Raw genomic sequence first — 18,528 nt, forward strand, 5'->3', positions numbered from 1 at the left:
GTCAGTGTACTCACATACAGGTTCAATAATTTTCTTTTTCACTAAGTAGTCGAGTTCGTCTTTCACTTTTTCCTGAATAGCAAACGGTATACGTCTTGGTGGACTTACGGACGGTTGAACACGGTTGTCTAAAATAATGTGGTAAGGCTCTGAAAAACATCCAATACCTTCAAACACATCTGAATATTCTTTACACAGATAGTCGGGAGTTTGACAGGGAATATTTTTATTTATTTGCATCAGTATTTTTATTAGGCCCAACTCTATGCTTGGTCTTAACCCCAAAATTGGTGGTGAATTTGAATGGACAACGTAAAACACTTCCGTGATTTCTTTATTCTTGTACGTGCATGTTAAATTAACTTTTCCAACAGGGCGGATTACTGATCCGCCATAAGCGACTAAAGTCACACTTGTTCTTTCCAGTTGAATGTCCTTCATTGCTGTTTTGAAATAACTGTGAGGGATGATGCTGGCTTGTGCCCCAGAGTCTATTTTGAATCTAATGGATAAACGTAGTCTATTAAAGAATATATCCACAAAAACTTGGTCCATCGTGGTAGAAAATGTTTCAACAGATGAAATCTCACCTTGACTATACTTGTAGCACACCTTTGCAAAATGATTCCATTCACCGCAGCTGAAACAGCGTTTTCCTTGTGCGGGACACCTCCGTTCACGACTATGCCTTGTTCCACATTTGTAACAGTGCTTGAGGGGAGCACGTGTAGAATATCGAGGTACCATCCCCACAGCATCAATTGAAGACCTTTCGTCCTTGTTTAAAGAAGTTAATTGCCTCTGCGCGAATTCGTCTCCCCGAACCACGTCGATGCACTGGTTTAGCGGCATGTCCGGTTCCTGTAACATTCTTTGAACCACTCTATCATTTCTAATGCCACAAATAATGCGATCTCTAATGAGACTGTCTGTAATGTCCCCAAATTCGCAGTTAGCTGCCAACAGCTTTAGCTCGGTTGCATAAGCATCAATTGTTTCATGATCCTCTTTATTTCTTACAAAGAATTTATACCGGTCCATAGCTAGATTTCGTTTAGGTTTGCAATATGCATCGAACTTATCAAGAATTACCTTCGGATTTTTTCTTTCATCATTACTGAGTTCCCATGTATTGTAAATGTCCCGTCCATCCTGACCGATGTAAAGCAAAAGATAACTACATTTCTCCACATTGGATTTTGCCGATAAAGGACCAGAAAAAGTCAGTTCAATCATTTGTCGCCATTTCCGAAAATTCTCGGCAACGTTTCCATTGTGAAAATCCATTTCTTGTTTGTTGCTTGGAAATTCCATTGCAAATCCAACACTTCTGACACCATGTAGTGTTTTATTGCCAGGAGCCAAAAGCACAACCGCACAGCATGCGCGCGTAACTAGAATGACCTCCAAGAAGGTGGAGAGGTACAAGAAAGACTACGTAGTAGAAAACCACCCAAGCGTATAAATACGTCACAAATTCACTACAACCACTACACTAAGGAAACCACATGGAAAGGTTCGCTTAATCGCCGTCCAGTAGTTTGGTGGTTGCCATAAGAAATCTGGTTGTTTTCCAACTCAATTTGTCACAAATTGTGACATTGCAAGTCACAGAGAATTTGATAGAGTTCCCAATGTCTCTGTGGCGCAATGGATTAGCGCGCTGGACTTCTAATCCAGGGGTTGGAGTCCCGGCAGGGATGTACTTTTCATTGTCATGTCATTAAACGATCTTTTTGAAGTAAAAATCAAATTTAATTTTTCTTGAAGGTTGTAAAATCTAAACCAAGAAAATGAGTCTAGCTATTGAAATATAATGCAGATACTTTAAATTTCAGAAAACAGAGAAAAGTTTGTTTCCGCCCAGACTCGAACTGTGGACCTTTCGCGTGTTAGGCGAGCGTGATAACCACTGCACTACGGAAACCACATGGTAAGATTTGGTTAATCGCCGTCCAGTGGTTTGACGGTTGCCTAAAAAACCTGGTTGTTTTCCAAAACAAAATAGAACTAGTGGACACCCGCATGTCTGGAAAGAATCATTTGAAACATCGGGCAAGCGATAATTTTGTTACAAATTGTGAAATTGCAAGTCACAGAGAATTTGGTAGAGTTCCCAATGTCTCTGTGGCGCAATGGATTAGCGCGCTGGACTTCCAATCCAGAGTTTCCGGGTTCGAGTCCCGGGAGGGATGAACTTTTTATTGTCACGTCATCAAACTATGTTTTTGAAGTAAAAAACAAATTTGATTTTTCTTGAAGGTTGTAAAATCTAAACCAAGGAAATGAGTATAGCTATTGAAATATAATGCAGATGCTTTAAATCTCAGAAAACAGAGAAAAGTTTGTTTCCGCCCAGGCTCGAACTGGGGACCTTTCGCGAGTTAGGCGAATGTGATAACCACTACACTACGGAAACCACATGGAAAGGTTCGGTTAATCGCCGTCCAGTAGTTTGGTGGTTGCCATAAGAAATCTGGTTGTTTTCCAACTCAATTTGTCACAAATTGTGACATTGCAAGTCACAGAGAATTTGATAGAGTTCCCAATGTCTCTGTGGCGCAATGGATTAGCGCGCTGGACTTTTAATCCAGGGGTTGGAGTCCCGTCAGGGATGTACTTTTCATTGTCATGTCATTAAACGATCTTTTGCGAAGTAAAAAACAAATTTGATTTTTCTTGAAGGTTGTAAAATCTAAACCAAGAAAATGAGTCTATAGGAAAAGAAATATAATACAGATACTTCAAACTCAGAGAACAAAGAAAAGTTTGTTTCCGCCCAGGCTCGAACTGGCGACCTTTCGCGTGTTAGGCAAACGTGATAACCACTACACTAAGGAAACCACATGGAAAGGTTCGCTTAATCGCCGTCCAGTAGTTTGGTGGTTGCCATAAGAAATCTGGTTGTTTTCCAACTCAATTTGTCACAAATTGTGACATTGCAAGTCACAGAGAATTTGAAAGAGTTCCCAATGTCTCTGTGGCGCAATGGATTAGCGCGAGGGACTTCTGATCCAGGGGTTCCGGGTTCGAGTCCCGGCAGGGATGTACTTTTCATTGTCATGTCATTAAACGATCTTTTGCGAAGTAAAAAACAAATTTGATTTTTCTTGAAGGTTGTAAAATCTAAACCAAGAAAATGAGTCTAGCTATTGAAATATAATGCAGAAATTTTAAATCTCACAGAACAAAGAAAAGTTTGTTTCCACCCAGGCTGGAACTGTGGACCTTTCGCGTGTTAGGCGAACGTGATAACCACTACACTACGGAAACCACATGGAAAGGTTCGCTTTATCGCCGTCCAGTAGTTTGGTGGTTGCCTTAAGAAATCTGGTTGTTTTCCAACTCAATTTGTCACAAATTGTGACATTGGAAGTCACAGAGAATTTGATAGAGTTCCCAATGTCTCTGTAGCGCAATGGATTAGCGCGCAGGACTTCTAATCCAGAGGTTCCGCGTTCGAGTCCCGGCAGGGATGTACTTTTCATTGTCATATCATCAAGCGATCTTTTTGAAGTAAAAACCAAATTTGATTTTTCTGGAAGGTTGTGAAATCAAACCAAGAAAATGAGTCTAGCTATTGAAATATAATGCAGATGCTTCAAATCTCAGAAAACAGAGAAAAGTTTGTTTCCGCCCAGGCTCGAACTGCTGGGGACCTTTCGCGTGTTAGGCGAACGTGATAACCACTACACTACGGAAACCACATGGAAAGGTTTGCTTAATCGCCATCCAGTAGTTTGGTGGTTGCCTTAAGAAATCTGGTTGTTTTCCAACCCAATTTGTCACAAATTGTGACATTGCAAGTCACTGAGAATTTGATAGAGTTCCCAATGTCTCTTTGGCGCAATGGATTAGCGCGCTGGACTTCTAATCCAGGGGTTGGAGTCCCGGCAAGGATGTACGTTTTGTTGTCATGTCATTAAACGATCTTTTGCGAAGTAAAAAACAAATTTGATTTTTCTTGAAGGTTGTAAAATCTAAACCAAGAAAATGTGTCTAGCTATTGAAATATAATGCAGAAATTTTGAATCTCACAGAACAAAGAAAAGTTTGTTTCCACCCAGGCTCGAACTGGGGACCTTTCGCGTGTTAGGCGAACGTGATAACCACTACACTACGGAAACCACATGGAAAGGTTCGCTTAATCGCCGTCCAGTAGTTTGGTGGTTGCCATAAGAAATCTGGTTGTTTTCCAACTCAATTTGTCACAAATTGTGACATTGCAAGTCACAGAGAATTTGATAGAGTTCCCAATGTCTCTGTGGCGCAATGGATTAGCGCGCTGGACTTCTAATCCAGGGGTTGGAGTCCCGGCAAGGATGTACTTTTTATTGTCACATCATAAAACTATGTTTTTGAAGTAAAAAACAAATTTGATTTTTCTGTAAGTTTGTAAAAGCTAAATCAAGAAAACGAGTCGATAGGAATTGAAATATAATACAGATACTTCAAACTCAGAGAACAAAGAAAAGTTTGTTTCCGCCCAGGCTCGAACTGGCGACCTTTCGCGTGTTAGGCAAACGTGATAACCACTACACTACGGAAACCACATGGAAAGATTCGCTTAATCGCCGTCCAGTAGTTTGGTGGTTGCCATAAGAAATCTGGTTGTTTTCCAACTCAATTTGTCACAAATTGTGACATTGCAAGTCACAGAGAATTTGATAGAGTTCCCAATGTCTCTGTGGCGCAATGGATTATCGCGCTGGACTTCTAATCCAGGGGGTGGAGTCCCGTTAGGGATGTACTTTTCATTGTCATGTCTTTAAACGATCTTTTGCGAAGTAAAAAACAAATTTGATTTCTCTTGAAGGTTGTAAAATCTGAACCAAGAAAATGAGTCTAGCTATTGAAATATAATGCAGAAATTTTAAATCTCAGAGAACAAAGAAAAGTTTGTTTCCACCCAAGCTCGAACTGGGGACCTTTCGCCTGTTAGGCGAACGTGATAACCACTACACTACGGAAACCACATGGAAAGGTTCGCTTAATCGCCGTCCAGTAGTTTGGTGGTTGCCTTAAGAAATCTGGTTGTTTTCCAACTCAATTTGTCACAAATTGTGACATTGGAAGTCACAGAGAATTTGATAGAGTTCCCAATGTCTCTGTAGCGCAATGGATTAGCGCGCTGGACTTCTAATCCAGAGGTTCCGCGTTCGAGTCCCGGCAGGGATGTACTTTTCATTGTCATGTCATCAAGCGATCTTTTTGAAGTAAAAACCAAATTTGATTTTTCTGGAAGGTTGTGAAATCAAACCAAGAAAATGAGTCTAGCTATTGAAATATAATGCAGATGCTTCAAATCTCAGAAAACAGAGAAAAGTTTGTTTCCGCCCAGGCTCGAACTGCTGGGGACCTTTCGCGTGTTAGGCGAACGTGATAACCACTACACTACGGAAACCACATGGAAAGGTTTGCTTAATCGCCATCCAGTAGTTTGGTGGTTGCCTTAAGAAATCTGGTTGTTTTCCAACCCAATTTGTCACAAATTGTGACATTGGAAGTCACTGAGAATTTGATAGAGTTCCCAATGTCTCTTTGGCGCAATGGATTAGCGCGCTGGACTTCTAATCCAGGGGTTGGAGTCCCGGCAAGGATGTACGTTTTGTTGTCATGTCATTAAACGATCTTTTGCGAAGTAAAAAACAAATTTGATTTTTCTTGAAGGTTGTAAAATCTAAACCAAGAAAATGTGTCTAGCTATTGAAATATAATGCAGAAATTTTGAATCTCACAGAACAAAGAAAAGTTTGTTTCCACCCAGGCTCGAACTGGGGACCTTTCGCGTGTTAGGCGAACGTGATAACCACTACACTACGGAAACCACATGGAAAGGTTCGCTTAATCGCCGTCCAGTAGTTTGGTGGTTGCCATAAGAAATCTGGTTGTTTTCCAACTCAATTTGTCACAAATTGTGACATTGCAAGTCACAGAGAATTTGATAGAGTTCCCAATGTCTCTGTGGCGCAATGGATTAGCGCGCTGGACTTCTAATCCAGGGGTTGGAGTCCCGGCAAGGATGTACTTTTTATTGTCACATCATAAAACTATGTTTTTGAAGTAAAAAACAAATTTGATTTTTCTGTAAGTTTGTAAAAGCTAAATCAAGAAAACGAGTCGATAGGAATTGAAATATAATACAGATACTTCAAACTCAGAGAACAAAGAAAAGTTTGTTTCCGCCCAGGCTCGAACTGGCGACCTTTCGCGTGTTAGGCAAACGTGATAACCACTACACTACGGAAACCACATGGAAAGATTCGCTTAATCGCCGTCCAGTAGTTTGGTGGTTGCCATAAGAAATCTGGTTGTTTTCCAACTCAATTTGTCACAAATTGTGACATTGCAAGTCACAGAGAATTTGATAGAGTTCCCAATGTCTCTGTGGCGCAATGGATTATCGCGCTGGACTTCTAATCCAGGGGGTGGAGTCCCGTTAGGGATGTACTTTTCATTGTCATGTCTTTAAACGATCTTTTGCGAAGTAAAAAACAAATTTGATTTCTCTTGAAGGTTGTAAAATCTGAACCAAGAAAATGAGTCTAGCTATTGAAATATAATGCAGAAATTTTAAATCTCAGAGAACAAAGAAAAGTTTGTTTCCACCCAAGCTCGAACTGGGGACCTTTCGCCTGTTAGGCGAACGTGATAACCACTACACTACGGAAACCACATGGAAAGGTTCGCTTAATCGCCGTCCAGTAGTTTGGTGGTTGCCTTAAGAAATCTGGTTGTTTTCCAACTCAATTTGTCACAAATTGTGACATTGGAAGTCACAGAGAATTTGATAGAGTTCCCAATGTCTCTGTAGCGCAATGGATTAGCGCGCTGGACTTCTAATCCAGAGGTTCCGCGTTCGAGTCCCGGCAGGGATGTACTTTTCATTGTCATGTCATTAAACGATCTTTTTGAAGTAAAAAACAAATTTGATTTTTCTTGAAGGTTGTAAAATCTAAACCAAGAAAATGAGTCTAGCTATTGAAATATAATGCAGATACTTTAAATCTCAGAAAACAGAGAAAAGTTTGTTTCCGCCCATACTCGAACTGTGGACCTTTCGCGTGTTAGGCGAGCGTGATAACCACTGCACTATGGAAACCACATGGTAAGATTCGGTTAATCGCCGTCCAGTAGTTTGACGGTTGCCTAAAAAAACTGGTTGTTTTCCAACACAAAATAGAACTAGTGGACACCGACATGTCTGGAAAGAATCATTTGAAACGTCGGGCAAGCGATAATTTTGTCACAAATTGTGACATTGGAAGTCACAGAGAATTTGATAGAGTTCCCAACGTCTCTGTGGCGCAATGGATTAGCGCGCTGGACTTCTAATCCAGAGGTTCCGGGTTCGAGTCCCGGCAAGGATGTACTTTTTATTGTCACATCATAAAACTATGTTTTTGAAGTAAAAAACAAATTTGATTTTTCTGTAAGGTTGTAAAAGCTAAATCAAGAAAACGAGTCTAGGAATTGAAATATAATACAGATACTTCAAACTCAGAGAACAAAGAAAATTTTGTTTCCGCCCAGGCTCGAACTGGGGACCTTTCGCGTGTTAGGCAAACGTGATAACCACTACACTACGGAAACCACATGGAAAGGTTCGCTTAATCGCCGACCAGTAGTTTGGTGGTTGCCATAAGAAATCTGGTTGTTTTCCAACTCAATTTGTCACAAATTGTGACATTGCAAGTCACAGAGAATTTGATAGAGTTCCCAATGTCTCTGTGGCGCAATGGATTAGCGCGCTGGACTTCTAATCCAGGGGTTGGAGTCCCGGAAAGGATGTACGTTTTATTGTCATGTCATTAAACGATCTTTTGCGAAGTAAAAAACAAATTTGATTTTTCTTGAAGGTTGTAAAATCTAAACCATGAAAATGAGTCTAGCTATTGAAATATAATGCAGAAATTTTAAATCTCACAGAACAAAGAAAAGTTTGTTTCCACCCAGGCTCGAACTGGGGACCTTTCGCGTGTTAGGCGAACGTGATAACCACTACACTACGGAAACCACACGGAAAGGTTCGCTTAATCGCCGTCCAGTAGTTTGGTGGTTGCCATAAGAAATCTGGTTGTTTTCCAACTCAATTTGTCACAAATTGTGACATTGCAAGTCACAGAGAATTTGATAGAGTTCCCAATGTCTCTGTGGCGCAATGGATTAGCGCGCTGGACTTCTAATCCAGGGGTTGAAGTCCCGTTAGGGATGTACTTTTCATTGTTACATCATAAAACTATGTTTTTGAAGTAAAAACAAATTTGATTTTTCTGTAAGGTTGTAAAAGCTAAATCAAGAAAACGAGTCGATAGGAATTGAAATATAATACAGATACTTCAAACTCAGAGAACAAAGAAAAGTTTGTTTCCGCCCAGGCTCGAACTGGCGACCTTCCGCGTGTTAGGCAAACGTGATAACCACTACACTACGGAAACCACACGGAAAGGTTCGCTTAATCGCCGTCCAGTAGTTTGGTGGTTGCCATAAGAAATCTGGTTGTTTTCCAACTCAATTTGTCACAAATTGTGACATTGCAAGTCACAGAGAATTTGATAGACTTCCCAATGTCTCTGTGGCGCAATGGATTAGCGCGCTGGACTTCTAATCCAGGGGTTGGAGTCCCGTTAGGGATGTACTTTTCATTGTCACATCATAAAACTATGTTTTTGAAGTAAAAAACAAATTTGATTTTTCTTGAAGGTTGTAAAATCTAAACCAAGAAAATGAGTCTAGCTATTGAAATATAATGCAGAAATTTTAAATCTCACAGAACAAAGAAAAGTTTGTTTCCGCCCAGGCTCGAACTGGGGACCTTTCGCGTGTTAGGCGAACGTGATAACCACTACACTACGGAAACCACATGGAACGGTTCGCTTAATCGCCGTCCAGTAGTTTGGTGGTTGCCTTAAGAAATCTGGTTGTTTTCCAACTCAATTTGTCACAAATTGTGACATTGGAAGTCACAGAGAATTTGATAGAGTTCCCAATGTCTCTGTAGCGCAATGGATTAGCGCGCTGGACTTCTAATCCAGAGGTTCCGCGTTCGAGTCCCGGCAGGGATGTACTTTTCATTGTCATATCATCAAGCGATCTTTTTGAAGTAAAAACCAAATTTGATTTTTCTGGAAGGTTGTAAAATCAAACCAAGAAAATGAGTCTAGCTATTGAAATATAATGCAGATGCTTCAAATCTCAGAAAACAGAGAAAAGTTTGTTTCCGCCCAGGCTCCAACTGGGGACCTTTCGCGTGTTAGGCGAACGTGATAACCACTACACTAAGAAAAACCACATGGAAAGGTTCGCTTAATCGCCATCCAGTAGTTTGGTGGTTGCCTTTAGAAATCTGGTTGTTTTCCAACCCAATTTGTCACAAATTGTGACATTGGAAGTCACTGAGAATTTGATAGAGTTCCCAATGTCTCTTTGGCGCAATGGATTAGCGCGCTGGACTTCTAATCCAGGGGTTCGAGTCCCGGCAAGGATGTACGTTTTGTTGTCATGTCATTAAACGATCTTTTGCGAAGTAAAAAACAAATTTGATTTTTCTTGAAGGTTGTAAAATCTAAACCAAGAAAATGTGTCTAGCTATTGAAATATAATGCAGAAATTTTGAATCTCACAGAACAAAGAAAAGTTTGTTTCCACCCAGGCTCGAACTGGGGACCTTTCGCGTGTTAGGCGAACGTGATAACCACTACACTACGGAAACCACATGGAAAGGTTCGCTTAATCGCCGTCCAGTAGTTTGGTGGTTGCCATAAGAAATCTGGTTGTTTTCCAACTCAATTTGTCACAAATTGTGACATTGCAAGTCACAGAGAATTTGATAGAGTTCCCAATGTCTCTGTGGCGCAATGGATTAGCGCGCTGGACTTCTAATCCAGGGGTTGGAGTCCCGGCAAGGATGTACTTTTTATTGTCACATCATAAAACTATGTTTTTGAAGTAAAAAACAAATTTGATTTTTCTGTAAGTTTGTAAAAGCTAAATCAAGAAAACGAGTCGATAGGAATTGAAATATAATACAGATACTTCAAACTCAGAGAACAAAGAAAAGTTTGTTTCCGCCCAGGCTCGAACTGGCGACCTTTCGCGTGTTAGGCAAACGTGATAACCACTACACTACGGAAACCACATGGAAAGATTCGCTTAATCGCCGTCCAGTAGTTTGGTGGTTGCCATAAGAAATCTGGTTGTTTTCCAACTCAATTTGTCACAAATTGTGACATTGCAAGTCACAGAGAATTTGATAGAGTTCCCAATGTCTCTGTGGCGCAATGGATTATCGCGCTGGACTTCTAATCCAGGGGGTGGAGTCCCGTTAGGGATGTACTTTTCATTGTCATGTCTTTAAACGATCTTTTGCGAAGTAAAAAACAAATTTGATTTCTCTTGAAGGTTGTAAAATCTGAACCAAGAAAATGAGTCTAGCTATTGAAATATAATGCAGAAATTTTAAATCTCAGAGAACAAAGAAAAGTTTGTTTCCACCCAAGCTCGAACTGGGGACCTTTCGCCTGTTAGGCGAACGTGATAACCACTACACTACGGAAACCACATGGAAAGGTTCGCTTTATCGCCGTCCAGTAGTTTGGTGGTTGCCTTAAGAAATCTGGTTGTTTTCCAACTCAATTTGTCACAAATTGTGACATTGGAAGTCACAGAGAATTTGATAGAGTTCCCAATGTCTCTGTAGCGCAATGGATTAGCGCGCTGGACTTCTAATCCAGAGGTTCCGCGTTCGAGTCCCGGCAGGGATGTACTTTTCATTGTCATGTCATTAAACGATCTTTTTGAAGTAAAAAACAAATTTGATTTTTCTTGAAGGTTGTAAAATCTAAACCAAGAAAATGAGTCTAGCTATTGAAATATAATGCAGATACTTTAAATCTCAGAAAACAGAGAAAAGTTTGTTTCCGCCCATACTCGAACTGTGGACCTTTCGCGTGTTAGGCGAGCGTGATAACCACTGCACTATGGAAACCACATGGTAAGATTCGGTTAATCGCCGTCCAGTAGTTTGACGGTTGCCTAAAAAAACTGGTTGTTTTCCAACACAAAATAGAACTAGTGGACACCGACATGTCTGGAAAGAATCATTTGAAACGTCGGGCAAGCGATAATTTTGTCACAAATTGTGACATTGGAAGTCACAGAGAATTTGATAGAGTTCCCAACGTCTCTGTGGCGCAATGGATTAGCGCGCTGGACTTCTAATCCAGAGGTTCCGGGTTCGAGTCCCGGCAAGGATGTACTTTTTATTGTCACATCATAAAACTATGTTTTTGAAGTAAAAAACAAATTTGATTTTTCTGTAAGGTTGTAAAAGCTAAATCAAGAAAACGAGTCTAGGAATTGAAATATAATACAGATACTTCAAACTCAGAGAACAAAGAAAATTTTGTTTCCGCCCAGGCTCGAACTGGGGACCTTTCGCGTGTTAGGCAAACGTGATAACCACTACACTACGGAAACCACATGGAAAGGTTCGCTTAATCGCCGACCAGTAGTTTGGTGGTTGCCATAAGAAATCTGGTTGTTTTCCAACTCAATTTGTCACAAATTGTGACATTGCAAGTCACAGAGAATTTGATAGAGTTCCCAATGTCTCTGTGGCGCAATGGATTAGCGCGCTGGACTTCTAATCCAGGGGTTGGAGTCCCGGAAAGGATGTACGTTTTATTGTCATGTCATTAAACGATCTTTTGCGAAGTAAAAAACAAATTTGATTTTTCTTGAAGGTTGTAAAATCTAAACCATGAAAATGAGTCTAGCTATTGAAATATAATGCAGAAATTTTAAATCTCACAGAACAAAGAAAAGTTTGTTTCCACCCAGGCTCGAACTGGGGACCTTTCGCGTGTTAGGCGAACGTGATAACCACTACACTACGGAAACCACACGGAAAGGTTCGCTTAATCGCCGTCCAGTAGTTTGGTGGTTGCCATAAGAAATCTGGTTGTTTTCCAACTCAATTTGTCACAAATTGTGACATTGCAAGTCACAGAGAATTTGATAGAGTTCCCAATGTCTCTGTGGCGCAATGGATTAGCGCGCTGGACTTCTAATCCAGGGGTTGAAGTCCCGTTAGGGATGTACTTTTCATTGTTACATCATAAAACTATGTTTTTGAAGTAAAAACAAATTTGATTTTTCTGTAAGGTTGTAAAAGCTAAATCAAGAAAACGAGTCGATAGGAATTGAAATATAATACAGATACTTCAAACTCAGAGAACAAAGAAAAGTTTGTTTCCGCCCAGGCTCGAACTGGCGACCTTCCGCGTGTTAGGCAAACGTGATAACCACTACACTACGGAAACCACACGGAAAGGTTCGCTTAATCGCCGTCCAGTAGTTTGGTGGTTGCCATAAGAAATCTGGTTGTTTTCCAACTCAATTTGTCACAAATTGTGACATTGCAAGTCACAGAGAATTTGATAGACTTCCCAATGTCTCTGTGGCGCAATGGATTAGCGCGCTGGACTTCTAATCCAGGGGTTGGAGTCCCGTTAGGGATGTACTTTTCATTGTCACATCATAAAACTATGTTTTTGAAGTAAAAAACAAATTTGATTTTTCTTGAAGGTTGTAAAATCTAAACCAAGAAAATGAGTCTAGCTATTGAAATATAATGCAGAAATTTTAAATCTCACAGAACAAAGAAAAGTTTGTTTCCGCCCAGGCTCGAACTGGGGACCTTTCGCGTGTTAGGCGAACGTGATAACCACTACACTACGGAAACCACATGGAACGGTTCGCTTAATCGCCGTCCAGTAGTTTGGTGGTTGCCTTAAGAAATCTGGTTGTTTTCCAACTCAATTTGTCACAAATTGTGACATTGGAAGTCACAGAGAATTTGATAGAGTTCCCAATGTCTCTGTAGCGCAATGGATTAGCGCGCTGGACTTCTAATCCAGAGGTTCCGCGTTCGAGTCCCGGCAGGGATGTACTTTTCATTGTCATATCATCAAGCGATCTTTTTGAAGTAAAAACCAAATTTGATTTTTCTGGAAGGTTGTAAAATCAAACCAAGAAAATGAGTCTAGCTATTGAAATATAATGCAGATGCTTCAAATCTCAGAAAACAGAGAAAAGTTTGTTTCCGCCCAGGCTCCAACTGGGGACCTTTCGCGTGTTAGGCGAACGTGATAACCACTACACTAAGAAAAACCACATGGAAAGGTTCGCTTAATCGCCATCCAGTAGTTTGGTGGTTGCCTTTAGAAATCTAGTTGTTTTCCAACCAAATTTGTCACAAATTGTGACATTGCAAGTCACAGAGAATTTGATAGAGTTCCCAATGTCTCTGTTGCGCAATGGATTAGCGCGCTGGACTTCTAATCCAGGGGTTCGAGTCCCGGCCGGGATGTACTTTTCATTGTCATGTCATTAAACGATCTTTTTGAAGTAAAAAACAAATTTGATTTTTCTTGGAGGTTGTAAAATCTAAACCAAGAAAATGAGTCTAGCTATTGAAATATAATGCAGATACTTTAAATCTCAGAAAACAGAGAAAAGTATGTTTCCGCCCAGACTCGAACTGTGGACCTTTCGCGTGTTAGGCGAACGTGATAACCACTGCACTACGGAAACCACATGGTAAGATTCGGTTAATCGCCGTCCAGTAGTTTGACGGTTGCCTAAAAAACCTGGTTGTTTTCCAACACAAAATAGAACTAGTGGACACCGACATGTCTGGAAAGAATCATTTGAAACATCAGGCAAGCGATAATTTTGTCACAAATTGTGACATTGGAAGTCACAGAGAATTTGATAGAGTTCCCAACGTCTCTGTGGCGCAATGGATTAGCGCGCTGGACTTCTAATCCAGAGGTTCCGGGTTCGAGTCCCGGCAAGGATGTACTTTTTATTGTCACATCATGAAACTATTTTTTTGAAGTAAAAAACAAATTTGATTTTTCTGTAAGGTTGTAAAAGCTAAATCAAGAAAACGAGTCTAGGAATTTACATATAATACAGATACTTCAAACTCAGAGAACAAAGAAAAGTTTGTTTCCGCCCAGGCTCGAACTGGCGACCTTTCGCGTGTCAGGCAAACGTGATAACCACTAAACTACGGAAACCACATGGAAAGGTTCGCTTAATCGCCGTCCAGTAGTTTGGTGGTTGCCTTAAGAAATCTGGTTGTTTTCCAACTCAATTTGTCACAAATTTTGACATTGGAAGTCACTGAGAATTTGATAGGGTTCCCAATGTCTCTGTGGCGCAATGGATTAGCGCGCTGGACTTCTAATCCAGAGGTTCCGCGTTCGAGTCCCGGCAGGGATGTACTTTTCATTGTCATATCATCAAGCGATCTTTTTGAAGTAAAAAACAAATTTGATTTTTCTGGAAGGTTGTAAAATCAAACCAAGAAAATGAGTCTAGCTATTGAAATATAATGCAGAAATTTTAAATCTCAGAGAACAAAGAAAAGGTTGTTTTCGACCAGGCTCGAACTGGGGACCTTTCGCGTGTTAGGCGAACGTGACAACCACTACACTACTGAAACCACATGGAAAGATTCGGATAATCGTCGTCAAGTAGTTTGGTGGTTGCCTTCACAAATCTGGTTGTTTTCTAACTCAATATAGAACTAGTGGACATCGACATGTCTGGAAAGAATCATTTGAAACGTCGGGCAAGCGATAATTTTGAAACAAATTGTGACATTGCAAGTCACTGAGAATTTGATAGACTTCCCAATGTCTCTGTGGCGCAATGGATTAGCGCGCTGGACTTCTAATCCAGAGGTTCCGGGTTCGAGTCCCGGCAGGGATGTACTTTTCATTGTCATGTCATTAAACGATCTTTTGCGAAGTAAAAAACAAATTTGATTTTTCTTGAAGGTTGTAAAATCTAAACCAAGAAAATGAGTCTAGCAAATTGAAATATAATGCAGAAATTTTAAATCTCAGAGAACAAAGAAAAGTTTGTTTTCGCCCAGGCTCGAACTGGACCTTTCGGGTGTTAGGCAAACGTGATAACCACTACACTAAGGAAACCACATGGAAAGGTTCGCTTAATCGCCGTCCAGTAGTTTGGTGGTTGCCATAAGAAATCTGGTTGTTTTCCAACTCAATTTGTCACAAATTGTGACATTGCAAGTCACAGAGAATTTGATAGAGTTCCCAATGTCTCTGTGGCGCGATGGATTAGCGCACTGGACTTCTAATCCAGGGGTTCCGGGTTCGAGTACCGGCAGGGATGTACTTTTCATTGTCATGTCATTAAACGATCTTTTGCGAAGTAAAAAACAAATTTGATTTTTCTTGAAGGTTGTAAAATCTAAACCAAGAAAATGAGTCTAGCTATTGAAATATAATGCAGAAATTTTAAATCTCACAGAACAAAGAAAAGTTTGTTTCCACCCAGGCTGGAACTGTGGACCTTTCGCGTGTTAGGCGAACGTGATAACCACTACACTATGGAAACCACATGGAAAGGTTCGCTTTATCGCCGTCCAGTAGTTTGGTGGTTGCCTTAAGAAATCTGGTTGTTTTCCAACTCAATTTGTCACAAATTGTGACATTGGAAGTCACAGAGAATTTGATAGAGTTCCCAATGTCTCTGTAGCGCAATGGATTAGCGCGCTGGACTTCTAATCCAGAGGTTTCGCGTTCGAGTCCCGGCAGGGATGTACTTTTCATTGTCATATCATCAAGCGATCTTTTTGAAGTAAAAACCAAATTTGATTTTTCTGGAAGGTTGTAAAATCAAACCAAGAAAATGAGTCTAGCTATTGAAATATAATGCAGATGCTTCAAATCTCAGAAAACAGAGAAAAGTTTGTTTCCGCCCAGGCTCGAACTGGGGACCTTTCGCGTGTTAGGCGAACGTGATAACCACTACACTACGGAAACCACATGGAAAGGTTCGCTTAATCGCCATCCAGTAGTTTGGTGGTTGCCTTAAGAAATCTGGTTGTTTTCCAACCCAATTTGTCACAAATTGTGACATTGCAAGTCACAGAGAATTTGATAGAGTTCCCAACGTCTCTGTGGCGCAATGGATTAGCGCGCTGGACTTCTAATCCAGGGGTTCGAGTCCCGGCAGGGATGTACTTTTCATTGTCATGTCATTAAACGATCTTTTTGAAGTAAAAAACTAATTTGATTTTTTTAATGTTGTAAAATCTAAACCAAGAAAATGAGTCTAGCAAATTGAAATATAATGCAGAAATTTTAAATCTCAGAGAACAAAGAAAAGTTTATTTTCGCCCAGGCTCGAACTGGGGACCTTTCGTGTGTTAGGCGAACGTGACAACCACTACACAATGGAAACAACATGGTAAGATTCGGTTAATCGCCGTCCAGTGGTTTGACGGTTGCCTAAAAAACCTGGTTGTTTTCCAACACAAAATAGAACTAGTGGACACCGACATGTCTGGAAAGAATCATTTGAAACATCAGGCAAGCGATAATTTTGTTACAAATTGTGACATTGCAAGTCACAGAGAATTTGCTAGAGTTCCCAATGTCTCTGTGGCGCAATGGATTAGGGCGCTGGACTTCTAATCCAGAGGTTCCGGGTTCGAGTCCCGGGAGGGATGAACTTTTTATTGTCACGTCATAAAACTATGTTTTTGAAATAAAAAACAAATTTGATTTTTCTTGAAGGTTGTAAAATCTAAACCAAGGAAATGAGTCTAGCTATTGAAATGTAATGCAGATGCTTTAAATCTCAGAAAGCAGAGAAAAGTTTGTTTCCACCCAGGCTCGAACTGGGGACCTTTCGCGTGTTAGGCGAACGTGATAACCACTACACTACGGAAACCACATGAAAAGGTTTGCTTAATCGCCGTCCAGTAGTTTGGTGGTTGCCTTAAGAAATCCGGTTGTTTTCCAACTCAATTTGTCACAAATTGTGACATCGCGAGTCACAGAGAATTTGATATAGTTCCCAATGTCTCTGTGGCGCAATGGATTAGCGCGCAGGACTTCTAATCCAGAGGTTCCGGGTTCGAGTCCCGGCCGGGATGTACTTTTCATTGTCATGTCATTAAACGATCTTTTTGAAGTAAAAAACAAATTTGATTTTTCTTGAAGGTTGCAAAATCTAAACCAAGAAAATGAGTCTAGCTATTGAAATATAATGCAGATACTTTAAATCTCAGAAAACAGAGAAAAGTTTGTTTCCGCCCAGACTCGAACTGTGGACCTTTCGCGTGTTAGGCGAGCGTGATAACCACTGCACTACGGAAACCACATGGTAAGATTCGGTTAATCGCCGTCCAGTAGTTTGACGGTTGCCTAAAAAACCCGGTTGTTTTCCAACACAAAATAGAACTAGTGGACACCGACATGTCTGGAAAAAATCATTTGAAACGTCGGGCAAGCGATAATTTTGTCACAAATTGTGACATTGGAAGTCACAGAGAATTTGATAGAGTTCCCAACGTCTCGGTGGCGCAATGGATTAGCGCGCTGGACTTCTAATCCAGAGGTTCCGGGTTCGAGTCCCGGCGAGGATGTACTTTTTATTGTCACATCATGAAACTATTTTTTTGAAGTAAAAAACAAATTTGATTTTTCTGTAAGGTTGTAAAAGCTAAATCAAGAAAACGAGTCTAGGAATTTAAATATAATACAGATACTTCAAACTCAGAGAACAAAGAAAAGTTTGTTTCCGCCCAGGCTCGAACTGGGGACCTTTCGCGTGTTAGGCGAACGTGATAACCACTACACTACGGAAACCACATGGAAAGGTTCGCTTAATCGCCGTCCAGTAGTTTGGTGGTTGCCTTAAGAAATCTGGTTGTTTTCCAACTCAATTTGTCACAAATTGTGACATTGGAAGTCACAGAGAATTTGATAGAGTTCCCAATGTCTCTGTGGCGCAATGGATTAGCGCGCTGGACTTCTAATCCAGAGGTTCCGCGTTCGAGTCCCGGCAGGGTTGTACTTTTCATTGTCATGTCATCAAGCGACCTTTTTGAAGTAAAAAACAAATTTGATTTTTCTGGAAGGTTGTAAAATCGAACCAAGAAAATGAGTCTAACTATTGAAATATAATGCAGAAATTTTAAACCTCAGAGAACAAAGAAAAGTTTGTTTCCGCCCAGGATCGAACTGGGGACCTTTCGCGTGTTAGGTGAACGTGATAACCACTACACTACTGAAACCACATGGAAAGATTCGGATAATCGTCGTCAAGTAGTTTGGTGGTTGCCTTAACAAATCTGGTTGTTTTCTAACTCAATATAGAACTAGTGGACATCGACATGTCTGGAAAGAATCATTTGAAACGTCGGGCAAGCGATAATTTTGTCACAAATTGTGACATTGCAAGTCACTGAGAATTTGATAGAGTTCCCAATGTCTCTGTGGCGCAATGGATTAGCGCGCTGGACTTCTAATCCAGAGGTTCCGGGTTCGAGTCCCGGCAGGGATGTACTTTTCATTGTCATGTCATTAAACGATCTTTTTGAAGTAAAAAACAAATTTGATTTTTCTTGATGGTTGTAAAATCTAAACCAAGAAAATGAGTCTAGCAAATTGAAATATAATGCAGAAATTTTAAATC

At 40.5% G+C, this 18,528-nt stretch overlaps 50 non-coding genes across 50 annotated transcripts; 20 read left to right on the forward strand and 30 right to left on the reverse strand.

The window, feature by feature from the left end:
• Positions 1-1,854: 1,854 nt before the first annotated feature.
• On the reverse strand, positions 1,855-1,927 carry Trnav-aac (transfer RNA valine (anticodon AAC)). Its single transcript has one exon. It is a non-coding gene; the product is annotated as a tRNA-Val (tRNA).
• A 194-nt stretch (positions 1,928-2,121) lies between these two features.
• On the forward strand, positions 2,122-2,195 carry Trnag-ucc (transfer RNA glycine (anticodon UCC)). The gene has a single exon. It is a non-coding gene; the product is annotated as a tRNA-Gly (tRNA).
• A 151-nt stretch (positions 2,196-2,346) lies between these two features.
• Positions 2,347-2,419, reverse strand: Trnav-aac (transfer RNA valine (anticodon AAC)). Its single transcript has one exon. It is a non-coding gene; the product is annotated as a tRNA-Val (tRNA).
• Positions 2,420-2,974: 555 nt separating this feature from the next.
• Trnar-ucu (transfer RNA arginine (anticodon UCU)) lies at positions 2,975-3,048 on the forward strand. Its single transcript has one exon. It is a non-coding gene; the product is annotated as a tRNA-Arg (tRNA).
• Positions 3,049-3,200: 152 nt separating this feature from the next.
• On the reverse strand, positions 3,201-3,273 carry Trnav-aac (transfer RNA valine (anticodon AAC)). Its single transcript has one exon. It is a non-coding gene; the product is annotated as a tRNA-Val (tRNA).
• A 131-nt stretch (positions 3,274-3,404) lies between these two features.
• Positions 3,405-3,478, forward strand: Trnar-ucu (transfer RNA arginine (anticodon UCU)). The gene has a single exon. It is a non-coding gene; the product is annotated as a tRNA-Arg (tRNA).
• A 150-nt stretch (positions 3,479-3,628) lies between these two features.
• Trnav-aac (transfer RNA valine (anticodon AAC)) lies at positions 3,629-3,704 on the reverse strand. Its single transcript has one exon. It is a non-coding gene; the product is annotated as a tRNA-Val (tRNA).
• Positions 3,705-4,054: 350 nt separating this feature from the next.
• Positions 4,055-4,127, reverse strand: Trnav-aac (transfer RNA valine (anticodon AAC)). Its single transcript has one exon. It is a non-coding gene; the product is annotated as a tRNA-Val (tRNA).
• A 350-nt stretch (positions 4,128-4,477) lies between these two features.
• On the reverse strand, positions 4,478-4,550 carry Trnav-aac (transfer RNA valine (anticodon AAC)). The gene has a single exon. It is a non-coding gene; the product is annotated as a tRNA-Val (tRNA).
• A 350-nt stretch (positions 4,551-4,900) lies between these two features.
• Trnav-aac (transfer RNA valine (anticodon AAC)) lies at positions 4,901-4,973 on the reverse strand. Its single transcript has one exon. It is a non-coding gene; the product is annotated as a tRNA-Val (tRNA).
• Positions 4,974-5,104: 131 nt separating this feature from the next.
• Trnar-ucu (transfer RNA arginine (anticodon UCU)) lies at positions 5,105-5,178 on the forward strand. Its single transcript has one exon. It is a non-coding gene; the product is annotated as a tRNA-Arg (tRNA).
• A 150-nt stretch (positions 5,179-5,328) lies between these two features.
• Trnav-aac (transfer RNA valine (anticodon AAC)) lies at positions 5,329-5,404 on the reverse strand. The gene has a single exon. It is a non-coding gene; the product is annotated as a tRNA-Val (tRNA).
• A 350-nt stretch (positions 5,405-5,754) lies between these two features.
• On the reverse strand, positions 5,755-5,827 carry Trnav-aac (transfer RNA valine (anticodon AAC)). The gene has a single exon. It is a non-coding gene; the product is annotated as a tRNA-Val (tRNA).
• Positions 5,828-6,177: 350 nt separating this feature from the next.
• Positions 6,178-6,250, reverse strand: Trnav-aac (transfer RNA valine (anticodon AAC)). Its single transcript has one exon. It is a non-coding gene; the product is annotated as a tRNA-Val (tRNA).
• A 350-nt stretch (positions 6,251-6,600) lies between these two features.
• Trnav-aac (transfer RNA valine (anticodon AAC)) lies at positions 6,601-6,673 on the reverse strand. The gene has a single exon. It is a non-coding gene; the product is annotated as a tRNA-Val (tRNA).
• A 131-nt stretch (positions 6,674-6,804) lies between these two features.
• Trnar-ucu (transfer RNA arginine (anticodon UCU)) lies at positions 6,805-6,878 on the forward strand. Its single transcript has one exon. It is a non-coding gene; the product is annotated as a tRNA-Arg (tRNA).
• Positions 6,879-7,296: 418 nt separating this feature from the next.
• On the forward strand, positions 7,297-7,370 carry Trnar-ucu (transfer RNA arginine (anticodon UCU)). The gene has a single exon. It is a non-coding gene; the product is annotated as a tRNA-Arg (tRNA).
• Positions 7,371-7,520: 150 nt separating this feature from the next.
• On the reverse strand, positions 7,521-7,593 carry Trnav-aac (transfer RNA valine (anticodon AAC)). Its single transcript has one exon. It is a non-coding gene; the product is annotated as a tRNA-Val (tRNA).
• Positions 7,594-7,943: 350 nt separating this feature from the next.
• Positions 7,944-8,016, reverse strand: Trnav-aac (transfer RNA valine (anticodon AAC)). The gene has a single exon. It is a non-coding gene; the product is annotated as a tRNA-Val (tRNA).
• Positions 8,017-8,365: 349 nt separating this feature from the next.
• Positions 8,366-8,438, reverse strand: Trnav-aac (transfer RNA valine (anticodon AAC)). Its single transcript has one exon. It is a non-coding gene; the product is annotated as a tRNA-Val (tRNA).
• A 349-nt stretch (positions 8,439-8,787) lies between these two features.
• Positions 8,788-8,860, reverse strand: Trnav-aac (transfer RNA valine (anticodon AAC)). The gene has a single exon. It is a non-coding gene; the product is annotated as a tRNA-Val (tRNA).
• A 131-nt stretch (positions 8,861-8,991) lies between these two features.
• Trnar-ucu (transfer RNA arginine (anticodon UCU)) lies at positions 8,992-9,065 on the forward strand. The gene has a single exon. It is a non-coding gene; the product is annotated as a tRNA-Arg (tRNA).
• A 574-nt stretch (positions 9,066-9,639) lies between these two features.
• Positions 9,640-9,712, reverse strand: Trnav-aac (transfer RNA valine (anticodon AAC)). The gene has a single exon. It is a non-coding gene; the product is annotated as a tRNA-Val (tRNA).
• A 350-nt stretch (positions 9,713-10,062) lies between these two features.
• Positions 10,063-10,135, reverse strand: Trnav-aac (transfer RNA valine (anticodon AAC)). Its single transcript has one exon. It is a non-coding gene; the product is annotated as a tRNA-Val (tRNA).
• Positions 10,136-10,485: 350 nt separating this feature from the next.
• On the reverse strand, positions 10,486-10,558 carry Trnav-aac (transfer RNA valine (anticodon AAC)). The gene has a single exon. It is a non-coding gene; the product is annotated as a tRNA-Val (tRNA).
• A 131-nt stretch (positions 10,559-10,689) lies between these two features.
• Trnar-ucu (transfer RNA arginine (anticodon UCU)) lies at positions 10,690-10,763 on the forward strand. The gene has a single exon. It is a non-coding gene; the product is annotated as a tRNA-Arg (tRNA).
• A 418-nt stretch (positions 10,764-11,181) lies between these two features.
• Positions 11,182-11,255, forward strand: Trnar-ucu (transfer RNA arginine (anticodon UCU)). Its single transcript has one exon. It is a non-coding gene; the product is annotated as a tRNA-Arg (tRNA).
• A 150-nt stretch (positions 11,256-11,405) lies between these two features.
• Positions 11,406-11,478, reverse strand: Trnav-aac (transfer RNA valine (anticodon AAC)). The gene has a single exon. It is a non-coding gene; the product is annotated as a tRNA-Val (tRNA).
• A 350-nt stretch (positions 11,479-11,828) lies between these two features.
• On the reverse strand, positions 11,829-11,901 carry Trnav-aac (transfer RNA valine (anticodon AAC)). Its single transcript has one exon. It is a non-coding gene; the product is annotated as a tRNA-Val (tRNA).
• Positions 11,902-12,250: 349 nt separating this feature from the next.
• Trnav-aac (transfer RNA valine (anticodon AAC)) lies at positions 12,251-12,323 on the reverse strand. The gene has a single exon. It is a non-coding gene; the product is annotated as a tRNA-Val (tRNA).
• A 349-nt stretch (positions 12,324-12,672) lies between these two features.
• Positions 12,673-12,745, reverse strand: Trnav-aac (transfer RNA valine (anticodon AAC)). Its single transcript has one exon. It is a non-coding gene; the product is annotated as a tRNA-Val (tRNA).
• Positions 12,746-12,876: 131 nt separating this feature from the next.
• On the forward strand, positions 12,877-12,950 carry Trnar-ucu (transfer RNA arginine (anticodon UCU)). Its single transcript has one exon. It is a non-coding gene; the product is annotated as a tRNA-Arg (tRNA).
• A 573-nt stretch (positions 12,951-13,523) lies between these two features.
• On the reverse strand, positions 13,524-13,596 carry Trnav-aac (transfer RNA valine (anticodon AAC)). The gene has a single exon. It is a non-coding gene; the product is annotated as a tRNA-Val (tRNA).
• A 194-nt stretch (positions 13,597-13,790) lies between these two features.
• Positions 13,791-13,864, forward strand: Trnar-ucu (transfer RNA arginine (anticodon UCU)). Its single transcript has one exon. It is a non-coding gene; the product is annotated as a tRNA-Arg (tRNA).
• A 150-nt stretch (positions 13,865-14,014) lies between these two features.
• Positions 14,015-14,087, reverse strand: Trnav-gac (transfer RNA valine (anticodon GAC)). The gene has a single exon. It is a non-coding gene; the product is annotated as a tRNA-Val (tRNA).
• Positions 14,088-14,218: 131 nt separating this feature from the next.
• Positions 14,219-14,292, forward strand: Trnar-ucu (transfer RNA arginine (anticodon UCU)). Its single transcript has one exon. It is a non-coding gene; the product is annotated as a tRNA-Arg (tRNA).
• A 418-nt stretch (positions 14,293-14,710) lies between these two features.
• Positions 14,711-14,784, forward strand: Trnar-ucu (transfer RNA arginine (anticodon UCU)). Its single transcript has one exon. It is a non-coding gene; the product is annotated as a tRNA-Arg (tRNA).
• A 355-nt stretch (positions 14,785-15,139) lies between these two features.
• On the forward strand, positions 15,140-15,213 carry Trnar-ucu (transfer RNA arginine (anticodon UCU)). The gene has a single exon. It is a non-coding gene; the product is annotated as a tRNA-Arg (tRNA).
• Positions 15,214-15,365: 152 nt separating this feature from the next.
• On the reverse strand, positions 15,366-15,438 carry Trnav-aac (transfer RNA valine (anticodon AAC)). Its single transcript has one exon. It is a non-coding gene; the product is annotated as a tRNA-Val (tRNA).
• A 131-nt stretch (positions 15,439-15,569) lies between these two features.
• Positions 15,570-15,643, forward strand: Trnar-ucu (transfer RNA arginine (anticodon UCU)). Its single transcript has one exon. It is a non-coding gene; the product is annotated as a tRNA-Arg (tRNA).
• Positions 15,644-15,793: 150 nt separating this feature from the next.
• On the reverse strand, positions 15,794-15,866 carry Trnav-aac (transfer RNA valine (anticodon AAC)). Its single transcript has one exon. It is a non-coding gene; the product is annotated as a tRNA-Val (tRNA).
• A 615-nt stretch (positions 15,867-16,481) lies between these two features.
• On the forward strand, positions 16,482-16,555 carry Trnar-ucu (transfer RNA arginine (anticodon UCU)). Its single transcript has one exon. It is a non-coding gene; the product is annotated as a tRNA-Arg (tRNA).
• A 151-nt stretch (positions 16,556-16,706) lies between these two features.
• On the reverse strand, positions 16,707-16,779 carry Trnav-aac (transfer RNA valine (anticodon AAC)). The gene has a single exon. It is a non-coding gene; the product is annotated as a tRNA-Val (tRNA).
• Positions 16,780-16,910: 131 nt separating this feature from the next.
• Trnar-ucu (transfer RNA arginine (anticodon UCU)) lies at positions 16,911-16,984 on the forward strand. The gene has a single exon. It is a non-coding gene; the product is annotated as a tRNA-Arg (tRNA).
• A 151-nt stretch (positions 16,985-17,135) lies between these two features.
• Trnav-aac (transfer RNA valine (anticodon AAC)) lies at positions 17,136-17,208 on the reverse strand. Its single transcript has one exon. It is a non-coding gene; the product is annotated as a tRNA-Val (tRNA).
• Positions 17,209-17,402: 194 nt separating this feature from the next.
• On the forward strand, positions 17,403-17,476 carry Trnar-ucu (transfer RNA arginine (anticodon UCU)). The gene has a single exon. It is a non-coding gene; the product is annotated as a tRNA-Arg (tRNA).
• Positions 17,477-17,626: 150 nt separating this feature from the next.
• Positions 17,627-17,699, reverse strand: Trnav-aac (transfer RNA valine (anticodon AAC)). Its single transcript has one exon. It is a non-coding gene; the product is annotated as a tRNA-Val (tRNA).
• A 131-nt stretch (positions 17,700-17,830) lies between these two features.
• Trnar-ucu (transfer RNA arginine (anticodon UCU)) lies at positions 17,831-17,908 on the forward strand. Its single transcript has one exon. It is a non-coding gene; the product is annotated as a tRNA-Arg (tRNA).
• Positions 17,909-18,054: 146 nt separating this feature from the next.
• On the reverse strand, positions 18,055-18,127 carry Trnav-aac (transfer RNA valine (anticodon AAC)). The gene has a single exon. It is a non-coding gene; the product is annotated as a tRNA-Val (tRNA).
• A 195-nt stretch (positions 18,128-18,322) lies between these two features.
• Positions 18,323-18,396, forward strand: Trnar-ucu (transfer RNA arginine (anticodon UCU)). The gene has a single exon. It is a non-coding gene; the product is annotated as a tRNA-Arg (tRNA).
• The last annotated feature ends 132 nt before the right edge of the window (positions 18,397-18,528 follow it).

Source organism: Phallusia mammillata, chromosome 6 (assembly GCF_965637545.1).
Source record: "Phallusia mammillata chromosome 6, kaPhaMamm4.hap1.1, whole genome shotgun sequence".
Taxonomy (NCBI): Eukaryota; Metazoa; Chordata; class Ascidiacea; order Phlebobranchia; family Ascidiidae; genus Phallusia; species Phallusia mammillata.